The sequence below is a fragment of the Periophthalmus magnuspinnatus genome, chromosome 1 (genome assembly GCF_009829125.3).
Source record: "Periophthalmus magnuspinnatus isolate fPerMag1 chromosome 1, fPerMag1.2.pri, whole genome shotgun sequence".
Taxonomy (NCBI): Eukaryota; Metazoa; Chordata; class Actinopteri; order Gobiiformes; family Gobiidae; genus Periophthalmus; species Periophthalmus magnuspinnatus.
The window spans coordinates 25,007,003-25,019,371 of NC_047126.1; positions in this window are offsets into that span (position 1 = coordinate 25,007,003).

The following is a 12,369-nucleotide window of genomic DNA, read 5'->3' on the forward strand; positions in this document are numbered from 1 at the left end:
ACTCTGGCATGTGTCCTCTTTTGTTAGAGGTGGTTAATTTACCAAGGATACACATGTTACATTATCCATAATGCACCAAAATAATTTAGAAGAAAAAAGAGGCATATATATTGCCATTGAATATATTTAAGTTTGATTAAATAGGCTAAAACCTAAAACAAGGTGAGGTAAATAGGAAAAAAAAATCTTAAATTTTGTTATATCAATTTGAAACTTTTTCTTGTTTACTTAACCTACATAATTACAAGCTTTTCATCAGTTAATATTTTCCCATAAAATACATAGGCTACATAAATAATCCCAATAATCTTAAATAAAAAATAAAAAAGCTCCTGATAGGAATATATCCCTTTATTTTGTCGACATAGGCCTATTAGGAATGCACAAATGTGCCCTGTGTTTCCATGGAGATTGGCATGAACGAAGTGTGCATCCAAGCACACTTTGCGCACTGCTATATCCCATCATGCACCGCACATGACTTCTTCTATGGGAGAAACAAGGTATATTTTCTTGAAGTTATGTAATACTAGCTACAATTGGGAAGAAATCACCTATAACATCATATTTGCCAATTGATATTCAAAAGGAAAGATTAATTCCTTACGTCATTCAATTTAAACAGAAATAAACGCCTGTGACTGTGAATGAAACACGTGAAAAATGTTTACAAAAAGATAAAAAGATAAAAGAATAATTGGTAAGCAGCACACCAGATGAAATAAGATCAGGTTTATTCTTAACAAAGAATGCTCCTTACCTGTTTGTTGTTTGGGTCTTTGCATTGTATACCTCTAAATATATTTTTAGAGGTTTTATTTCTTTGAAGTGCCATGAAAAGATGCATCCTTCAGTCATTCAGCGACCAAAATCCTAGTCGTTTTCCACTGTGAAAACCATGTCGGGTGCTGGTACGGAGAACATCCAAGCCATCAATGCCTCCGTGCCAGCGCCGTGCCAGGCAGAGACAAGAGGTCAAATGGAGGGCCCGGCAAGTCCCACTACAGCGAGAAGTGGCATTAGGATGAAACATATCAAGATCAGGCAGAGTTACACTGGATGACTGAACGATGCGCTGGGATCATGTGTTCTTAAATCAAAGACAGCAAAGCGCTCTACTGTTATTTTGTTCATCTGTTTTGCTCTAAAAGAAGGATTTAACTTATTTGCTGGGATAGTAATGGAAAATTGTAAACTTATGGATGGGAGGTGGGTATCAAGTCTTAATATAATGCATTCAGCAGTTTTATTTTATTTTATTTTTTTAAGAATATCTTTTTTGTGTTGGCTGCCTATCAGTTAAGTATAGTTCAGGGCACCGCTTAAACCACAAACAGGATCTGTCTGCACAGTGTCTCTCACCACAGCAAATAATAATAATAATAATAATAATAATAATAATAATAATAATAAGTATAGTATTATAAAATGAAATCAATGTTTAGGCTATTTTCAAGAATATTGCCCCCCCCCCCCCCCCCCCCCCCACTCACTAGGCTTTAAACGTACCTTATATAAACTAAGTCCCAGTAATGTCTGTTACCTGTGTATCTCTCAACTCTTTTTACTCATCATTCACCCCTCCTTCAAACCTATAACTGGCCCAGTATCTTATTTTCCTTTGCCTAATCACACAGGCGCTACAAGTGGGTTATGAGTAATCAAACATGTGACCACTAATTAGACAGTTTACATTGTCTTGACCTTGCACTAGTAGAAGCACTAATATAAGTGTGTGTATACATTGACTGTGAGTTTAATGAACTAGATGCACCAAAGCACTTTAAGATTAGGATTAAGTCAATTTACTTTTCTGCGATGTATGTACCATGTCTTATAAACGACTCTTTAAATTGATGGAGAAAAAGAGATAATCTTGTGAACAATTCTTTAAAGTGCACAGATCCTGAAGATTTGGATCCTTTAAAAGAGACATTTTTCATACATCACTAGCTACACATGTGCTTTAAAACTACAAACTACAATACAGGCTGCTATATTATTGATTCTATGTGTTCTATGTCTGGACTGGAACTCAGCTTGAACACAACCCGAACTTGAATTAATTGTATTCAAGTTGTTTGGGATTTTTTGCACTTGCACTAAAATCACTCAAGAATACTGTGACTGCCATTAACACAGTGAGAACTACCTGGGTGTGTTATATTGTTACTTTTTATATTATCTTATAGCTTTCTTTTTTACAGTTATCATATATGTTTTAAGGCTGTAAAACCCCTCACCACACAGTTTATATACTTTTTTATACACATTAACATTTTCTCACATTTCTCTCTTGTTTAAACACTCTCAAGTAAGTAAATCAGAGTAACAGTAAATCAGATGTTGCCTCCAAACAGGTCATTTAGTAGCCTAGTATTTCTGTCAATTGCTTTTTGCTCTTTCTTTCTAGAACTATTTAATTAATTTAGTTTTAATGTAAAAGTGCTTGGTCTACTCAGTAGATGAATTCATTTGTTGGGTTAATTCATTCTCCTCAGTTTAGCAACTATAACCTACCCCAGAATGACTGCATACAAACCTTCTGTATCCTGATCATATTTATTCCATTCTAGGACATGTATCTGTGCAGGTGGCCACAGCACTACAGGACATCAGAGCAGGTGTCTGCACAGCTGTCAGCTGGGCCTACTGGAGCAAAGTACAATCCATCAGTAGGCTATTTACAGGGATCTTAGTTAGATTGAAAAAAAGGATAAACAGGTCTATTAGAAATCTGACACATGTATCAATTTTGGCCTGGATATTTTAGACTAGTGGACTTTGAACATAGAGGGACATTCAGCAAATTGTCAAAGAGAGTCTGCTGTCCCGACATTGAGACAGGTCGGCCTACGATGCATGTAAAAGGAGCTATAGATCATATTTGACAGGCTGTAGGTTATATACACTGGTGGAACTTAACAAAGTAAACATAGTAAAGTATTGTACTTTTAGGTATCTGTACTTTACTTAAGAAAAGTTTAAAGTAGATACTTTTTACTTTTACTTCACTTCATTTGAGAGCAGTATCTGTACTTTCTACTCCATTACATTTTTTAACTGGACTGAAAAGTAAAAGTATTCTTATTATTGTTTGAGCCCTGCTGAAAAGGCTGAGGGTTTATTTTTAACAGGTTCATAGTTTGAGCAAACAAAGATATACAAATAAAAACAACTAGATTCAGTAGTTTCTATTGAGCAAAATTCAGCACAAATCGTTATCAAAGTCAATACATTTGAAACCTTACAGGACCTCAAAATATGAGCAAACTTACTTCTTACTCTTTAAGTACATCTGAAACAGGTACTTTCTTTGCTCCTGTATGTGAACTTTTACTTAAGGTCGTAAAAACTACTTCCTGTTTTCCGGTTCAGCCTTTTATGCTAATATGAAGTCTTACCCGACAGAGCACTATTTAAGAAACATTTGAGAAGTAAAATATAAAGTTTTTGGTTCACGGTTTGTTTACTAGCAGGCTAAAGTGTAAGTATATTTTCCATGCGTTCATATGGAGTTTTGTGAGCCAGAGCGTATGTTATATTTGATGTGTTCGTTAGTTTCTACAGTGTAAACTGTGATGAAGTAGTAAGACCACAGTAAACATGAGTGAAATGAACGCTCCTGTCTCGTGTTTGTGGACATATGTTACGTTAGCATAGTTATCTGATTAACTGTTAATATCTTACATAAACAGTTATGTTAGCATGCTGTACTGCTATTCAGGCTGTTGTCCTCTATTTTATTGTTATTATAATAACTTCTCTTTGAAGATAAAATGTCTGTTCTTAGTCTCTGAGTTTGTAAAGTAAATTTTTCCCAAAAATGCGACTTCAATTTTTACAAATTTTTTTCGCTGGTGCGAATGTATATGTGGCAATCGAGGGGTTAATAATGTGAGATAGTACTAATAAATATAAGTGTTGCAACAACCACTCCGAATCTAGTTTGGGGACTAAACCTTAAATATAAGGCACACAGGTAAGCATATCAAGATGAAAGAGCCAGGCTCCATTTCATTTACATCATGTTTATTTTAGATATTTAATTAACAATGACTACAATATATATAAAATCCAGTTTCACTGTACATTCAATTCATTAAAAGTTTACCGAGCCCAAACCCACCGCCTGCCAGACCATGTACAGGGCGAAATACCGCTCGATGCACAGAGCTCAGGTGCACCAGCCCGAGCCCAGAACAGAACCACTAAAGGCGATCTCCCAGTGGGCCAACTTAAACTGTAAGTTGAGCAAGGCAAAACAAAAGACAAAGTAAAACGAAAGGCAGACAAGGCGAAAGACAAAACAGAACGACAACGCAAAGGTGGGGCAAGGCGAAAGCAAAGCAGAAAGTCAAAGCAGCAGAGGCGGCGTGCCCTGTGCCACTGCTGACCACTGACTCCTAAAATGAATGGGGAGCTAACATTAGTTCTACAACTCAATGTAACTGAACTCAGCTGAGGAGGGACACATACCGCTGGTTGAGTAAAGTGAGCACACGATCCCAGGGTTGATGGCTGGGAGTCCGCTTTACGCAGCTCACTTTCTGGAGTTTGAAATGAGACGAGATGTCTCGTGTCGTCCTTGGCACAATGCCAACTACACAACCAAACTAATAGAGGATGCATGCATTTAGTTGAAATTACATTTGGGATTGATGAAAACGCACACCTCTGTGCGTAATGGACCTGGTACAGCGAGTACAGCCAAGCAGTGGGACTACAAAGGACAGATGCGTAAGAATTTGGGGATTTTATGAATGAAGAGGTCACTGCACATGCATTCTTATACTTGTTCTGATACAGCTCAGAATTATACAGAGCTATTCAGAAAAGTTAATTTCTGTCTTCTGCTCAAATCTAATTTCGATACTAGTTTTAGTAGTCATCCGTATCTGATTTCAGTGCTTTTGACAACTGTAACAGATTAAAGATTTTGGCTTTCAAAACTATAATTGCTGGCTAGTTGTCTACTAAAATAATTTTGACTAAACACTGATGACGGCTCAGACTTGTGACTGTAAACATGTGCATCTCATAAACCACTAGAGGAGAGGAGAAGTTCCTCACCATTGTAGAAGAGCTGGAAAGCATTTGAGGAATTCCCTGCTCCGGTCCAAGTGAGACTGGCTTTGTTTTGGTCACATCCAGAAAGCAGGGCAGTGTCCCCCACAGCCAGTGTCCACTCCTTTGTGCCTCAAATGCACAACAGGGACATCTTTGACCCCCTCTCCAGCCACACTAACTTTAGCAGTACCGTATGACGTGCTGGGATCTCCAGAGGACAGTTAAAAGTCTCTCCAGAGAAGAGAGGAGGAATAACATGACCCAGGTCAGTTTGAATGACTGTTAAATCCACACAGTGGAAGTGAATACATAAGGTAGACATGATGGCTACTTAGAGCCAGAGCCTCCAAATGTAGCCTGTCCATCTCCCAGAATCAGAGCAGAGCAAGTCAATGAGCTACACAAGTGAGCTTAATGTCTTTATTTAGGCTATTGTGTGTCTTTAGTTTTTGTTATAGGCTACTATTGATATTTGTATGATTAAAATAGGAAACCGGGGGTGAAAAGCATCTTGGAGACACAAGCATCAGCCCAAAGGTGAAGTCCTCCTCTTTAAGTCACAAGTGAGTGAGCAAGTAAGGAAGAAACATTATTTTTGAAGAGAAACATAAAGTTGCCTGAAGTTACTAGGACACGAAAAGTGTGTGTATGTTGTTTCAACTGTATTATCTAACTTTCCTAGACATTGTTGCAACTTTAGTACAAATTAAAGCCGCAAGCGGCGATGATGGCCCTCACCCCCCGCGCGACCGCCCCCCCCATGCGACCGCCCGGGGCCGGCCACCGCCCCCACGCACCATTTTCCCCGCCTGCCCACCCCACGGCTGCAATCTACCCCCCTTCACACAGTTTCTATATAAATATGTGTGACCAACACATTATGATGGAGGTCCACGGCGTTGAACCGGCAACCTCGTGCACAATACAGGTATGGTGTAATGGACTTTTTTGCCTCTTTTGAGGTCCACAATGATATCACCAACTTTCATGCCAATCGGACAAAGTTGAGTTTTTTACCTGTACAGTAGGGGGCGCTATGGAGGTCACTGGCCACATGTTTATAATGGTTCTCTATTCACAGTTTTAATCCGCATCAGTGATTAGAATTTGAGCTTTTTAGTCTGATCCACGTGTCTGTGAGAGGGAATCAAATATGCAGGAAAGCAGTCATGTTTTGACAGTGTGCTGTGCATAAACCAGAAAGAATATCCCCAAAACGTGGATGATTATTGACAATAATCATGTGTACATGCTGTATGTGGAGTTTGAGGAAATTTGGATGAAAAACCTAGGACTAGATAGGTTTCATTTGCACTTAAGGAAAAGTCGTGTAGGAATTTAAATCCAATGACGAAGTCATATTTTGAGGGCATCCTACTCATGAACCATAAAGAATATCCCCAAAACGTGGATGATTATTGACAATCGACATATGTACATGCTGTATGTGGAGTTTGATGTAATTCGGATGAAAAACCTAGGAGTAGATATGATTCATAGACATGCAAGTCAAAGTGCCAAGTGCCAATTTCTTTTCAATTCATTGCGCCCCTGGTGGCCAACAGTGGAAAATAACCCATGGCCATAATGTAATTTTTTGTTTCTTCTGATGCCACTGATTTATTCCCTGAATTTCGAAGGAATCCGATAATGTTGGCGATTCACCCCTATGGTAGGGGGCGCTATAGTGTTCATTTTTATTACAATTAATAATCCATTTTATTAATACCCTCATATCACATGTGTGATGTGAATTTGAGCTGTGTAGACCAATGCATGTGCGTGTCAGGCATTTTTAAATGATTTTTTTTTGGAGTCTTTGCGCCCCTGGTGGCCAAGTGTGAAAAATGACCTATGCCCGTAATATTATTTTTTGGTCCACGTCATGCCCCCAATTTATTTCCCGAATTTCGTAGGAATCCGATAATGTTTGCGTTTCACCCCTATGGTAGGGGGCGCTATAGTGTTCATTTTGATTAAAATTAATATTGCATTCCACTCATGCCACAATCTCGCATATGTGATGTGAATGTGAGCTCTGTAGGGCAATGCCTGTGGTCGTGAGAGGACATCGAAAAAACAGGAAACGAAGGCATATTTCGGTGGCGGCGTACGGGCGAACCGTGTGGAATTTGGAGAAAACGTGGATAACTTTTGAAAACCCATGTGTCTGGATGTGGCATGTGAAATCTGAGCTCATTTGGACCAAAAACCTGAGACTAGTAGCGTTTTGAAAACACGCTGCGAATGAAGTGGCGAATTTTTGATCCAAAATGGCCGACTTCCTGTCTGTCATAGAGCAGTGCTTCAATTCATTTTTATGCTTGTCCCCCCATTCTCTATCACTGTTCTGCTTTTTGTGTGTGTTTTCCAAAATAAACCAGGCTCCTCTCCCATAGGGGTGAATTTTTAGGTGGCGCCCTCGAGTCAGGGGGCATGGGACATTTTCCCGACACCAATTTTATGAAATTTTTTGCCGAGCCGGTCGATTCTATACCCCCATGTGAGACTTTTCGTGAATGTTCAGGGGGTGAAAAATGCGATTGTTTTGGCGGAAAAACGAAGAACAATGTTAATATGCAGTGTGGCCCTGGGCTGTGTGGCCCTGACTCTATATGAGGGGGTCTGTGGCTTTGCACCGGCAACCGTGTACATAATACAGGTATGGTGTAATGGACTTTTTTGACCCTTTTAATGCCCCCAATTATCTCCCCAAGTTTCATGCCAATCGGACAAAGTTGTGTATTTTACCAATACTGTAGGGGGCGCTATAGTGTTCATTTACATAACAATTAATATTGCATTCTATTAATACCCTGATATCACATGTGTGATGAGAATTTCAGCTGTCTAGAACAATGCATGTGCGTGTCAGAAATTTTTTTATGATTTTTTTTTTAGTATTTGCGCCCCTGGTGGCCAACTGTGGAAAATGACTCATGGCCATAATGTAATTTTTTGTTTCTTGTGATGCCACTGATTTACTCCCCGAATTTCGTAGGAATCCGATAATGTTGGCGTTTCACCCCTATGGTAGGGGGCGCTATAGTGTTCATTTTGATTAAAATTAATATTGCATTCCACTCATGCCACAATCTCGCATATGTGATGTGAATGTAAGCTCTGTAGGGCAATGCCTGTGGTAGTGAGAGGACATAGAAAAAACAGGAAACGAAGGCGTATTTCGGTGGCGGCGTACGGGCGAACCGTGTGGAATTTGGAGAAAACGTGGATAACTTCTGAAAACCCATGTGTCTGGATGTGGCATGTGAAATCTGAGCTCATTTGGATCAAAAACCTGAGACTAGTAGCGTTTTGAAAACACGCTGCGAATGAAGCGGAGAATTTTTGATCCAAAATGGCCGACTTCCTGTCTGTCATAGAGCAGTGCTTCAATTCATATTTATGCTTGTCCCCCCATTCTCTATCACTGTTCTGATTTTTGTGTGTGTTTTCCAAAATAAACTAGACTCCTCTCCCATAGAGGTGAAATTTTAGGTGGCGCCGTCGAGTCAGGGGGCATGGGACATTTTGCCGACATCAATTTTATGAAATTTTTCGCAGAGCCGGTCGATTCTATACCCCCATGTGAGACTTTTCGTGAATGTTCAGGGGGTGAAAAATGCGATTGTTTTGGCGGAAAAACGAAGAACAATGTTAATATGCAGTGTGGCCCTGGGCTGTGTGGCCCTGACTCTATATGAGAGGGGTCTGTGGCTTTGCACCGGCAACCACGTACATAATACAGGTATAGTGTAATTGACTTTTTTGACCCTTTTAATGCCCACAATTATCTCCCCAAGTTTCATGCCAATCGGACAAAGTTGTGTATTTTACCAATACTGTAGGGGGCGCTATAGTGTTCATTTACATAACAATTAATAGTGCATTCTATTAATACCCGGATATCACATGTGTGATGTGAATTTCAGCTGTCTAGAACAATGCATGTGCGTGTCAGAAATTTTTTTATGATTTTTTTTTTAGTATTTGCGGCCCTGGTGGCCAAGTGTGAAAAATTACCTATGCCTGTAATATTATTTTTTGGTCCACATCATGCCCCCAATTTATTCCCCTAATTTCGTAGGAATCCGATAATGTTTGCGTTTCACCCCTATGGTAGGGGGCGCTATAGTGTTCATTTTGATTAAAATTAATATTGCATTCCATTCATGCCCCAATCTCACATATGTGATGTGAATGTAAGCTCTGTAGGGCAATGCCTGTGGTCGTGAGAGGACATCGAAAAAACAGGAAACGAAGGCGTATTTCGGTGGCGGCGTACGGGCGAACCGTGTGGAATTTGGAGAAAACGTGGATAACTTTTGAAAACCCATGTGTCTGGATGTGGCATGTGAAATCTGAGCTCATTTGGACCAAAAACCTGAGACTAGTAGCGTTTTGAAAACACGCAGCGAAAAATTTGGCGAATTTTCGATTCAATATAGCCGACTTCCTGTCCGTCCTAGGGCCGCACTATGATTGGCTTTTTTGCTTGTCTCCATGAGCTCTATCACTGGTGTGAATTTCGTCAAGCTAGGGCGAAAAATGCGTGTCGGCTCCCAATTCATTTTAAAATTTTGAATTTTCTAGGTGGCGCTGTCGAGCTGGTGTGCTTCGGACATTGTCGCGATGCCAATTTTATGAAATTTTTCGCAGAGCCGGTCGATTCTATACCCCCATGTGAGACTTTTCGTGAATGTTCAGGGGGTGAAAAATGTGATTGTTTTGGCGGAAAAACGAAGAACAATGTTAATATGCAGTGTGGCCCTGGGCTGTGTGGCCCTGACTCTATATGAGAGGGGTCTGTGGCTTTGCACCGGCAACCACGTACATAATACAGGTATGGTGTAATTAACTTTTTTGACCCTTTTAATGCCCCCAATTATCTCCCCAAGTTTCATGCCAATCGGACAAAGTTGTGTATTTTACCAATACTGTAGGGGGCGCTATAGTGTTCATTTACATAACAATTAATAGTGCATTCTATTAATACCCTCACATCACACGTGTGATGTGAATTTGAGCTGTGTAGACCAATGCATGTGCGTGTCAGAATTTTTTTTATGATTTTGTTTTTAGTATTTGCGCCCCTGGTGGCCAACCGTGGAAAATTACTCATAGCCATAATGTAATTTTTTGTTTCATCTGATGCCACCGATTTATTATCCGAATTTGGAAGGAATCCGATAATGTTTGTGTTTCACCCCTATCATAGGGGGCGCTATAGTGTTCATTTTTATTACAATTAATAATCCATTTTATTAATACCCTCATATCACACATGTGATGTGAATTTGAGCTGTGTAGACCAATGCATGTGCGTGTCAGACATTTTTAAATGATTTTTTTTGGAGTCTTTGCGCCCCTGGTGGCCAAGTGTGAAAAATGACCTATGCCTGTAATATTATTTTTTGGTCCACGTCATGCCCCCAATTTATTCCCCGAATTTCGTAGGAATCCAATAATGTTTGCATTTCACCCCTATGGTAGGGGGCGCTATAGTGTTCATTTTGATTAAAATTAATATTGCATTCCATTCATGCCCCCATCTCGCATATGTGATGTGAATGTGAGCTCTGTAGGGCAATTCCTGTGGTCGTGAGAGGACATCGAAAAAACAGGAAACGAAGGCATATTTCGGTGGCGGCGTACGGGCGAACCGTGTGGAATTTGGAGAAAACGTGGATAACTTTTGAAAACCCATGTGTCTGGATGTGGCATGTGAAATCTGAGCTCATTTGGACCAAAAACCTGAGACTAGTAGCGTTTTGAAAACACGCAGCGAAAAATTTGGCGAATTTTCGATTCAATATAGCCGACTTCCTGTCCGTCCTAGGGCCGCACTATGATTGGCTTTTTTGCTTGTCTCCATGAGCTCTATCACTGGTGTGAATTTCGTTAAGCTAGGGCGAAAAATGCGTGTCGGCTCCCAATTCATTTTAAAATTTTGAATTTTCTAGGTGGCGCTGCCGAGCCAGTGTGTGTGGGTCATTTTCGTGATGCATATTTTCTTGAATTTTTTGCCAAGCCGGTCGATTTGATACCCCCATGTGAGACTTTTCGTTGACGTTCAGGGGGTGAAAATTGCGATCCCAGGGGGGGGAAAAAAAATAATAATAAGAAGAAGAAACCCAGGAAGAACAATGCCCCTCGCCATCACTTCGTGAGTGGCGAGGGCCAACTAGTTGCAGCTTTCTGGTCTAAACCTCCTAAATGTAGTGACATGAAAAATGAAGCCTTATGAACCAGTGAGGTCTCACAACTATAGCACAAAAAAGCCTAACATACTGCCACCTACTAGGGATTTTCAGACATTACAAAGAATGTTTATTTTACGTTTTTTTATCAGTGTGTACATGAACTTTTGTCAAGTATATCAGTAACAAGGACATTAATAAAATGTACTATGCTGACATATATTCCGTAATTCTTGATTTTTCAGCATTTACAAACCGAGGCCTTGGCCACGTGACTTCCTTGTTACTGAACCACATTTATTTTGAGATTTTGAACATTTGGAACACTCACTTTAGCTGGAGCCACACTTTGAAGCTTTACTTCATTTTTTGCATCACTACCTAAATCTAAGTTTGTGCTGCCTTCAGTGGCCACTGGAATTTCCCATCACGAAACACCTGGCTGCACACACATGCACACACATTAAGCACAGCGACAGTAGCATTAGCAGACTTGATAACTGGTTTCAAATTATAAGGAGAATGTATGCTGTCAAGTTGCCCAAAATGATAAGAAAAAAACAAAAAAAACACATTTACATTAGTAATTTTATTTTTATGAATAAACAATCTGCATTTTAGAGCACATGAAGAGGTCCACACACAGCAGTTTGATTTTGATTATAGACGGCACACATCACTACATAAATCATAAAAACGAGCCTGAAATAGTGTAGTAGCGTGAGAGACACAGGGACATTTAGGTCTCAAAGACCTATTGTTGGATACACAACTGAAGCCTTTCTGATTTTTCCAACATAAAAACCCCTAAATTAAATCCTTATTTTTTTTCTTCATTTCGTCTAATAGATCACCATAAACTCTTTCAGAACGTCTGCATCATTTGTCACCTTGATAAAAGCAGTCTCAGTGCTGTCGTGGGGTTTAAAATCTGACTGGAAAACATCAAAGAAGTTGTTCATTTGGAGAAAATTAATAAGCAGTTGGTAAACAACTTTGTCAAGGACTGCCTGAAAACAGCAGATTTGAGATTGGTTGGTAATTGTTCAATATCAAGACTGCTCTTCTTTCGGAGAGGCATTGTGGAATTGATGTTTTT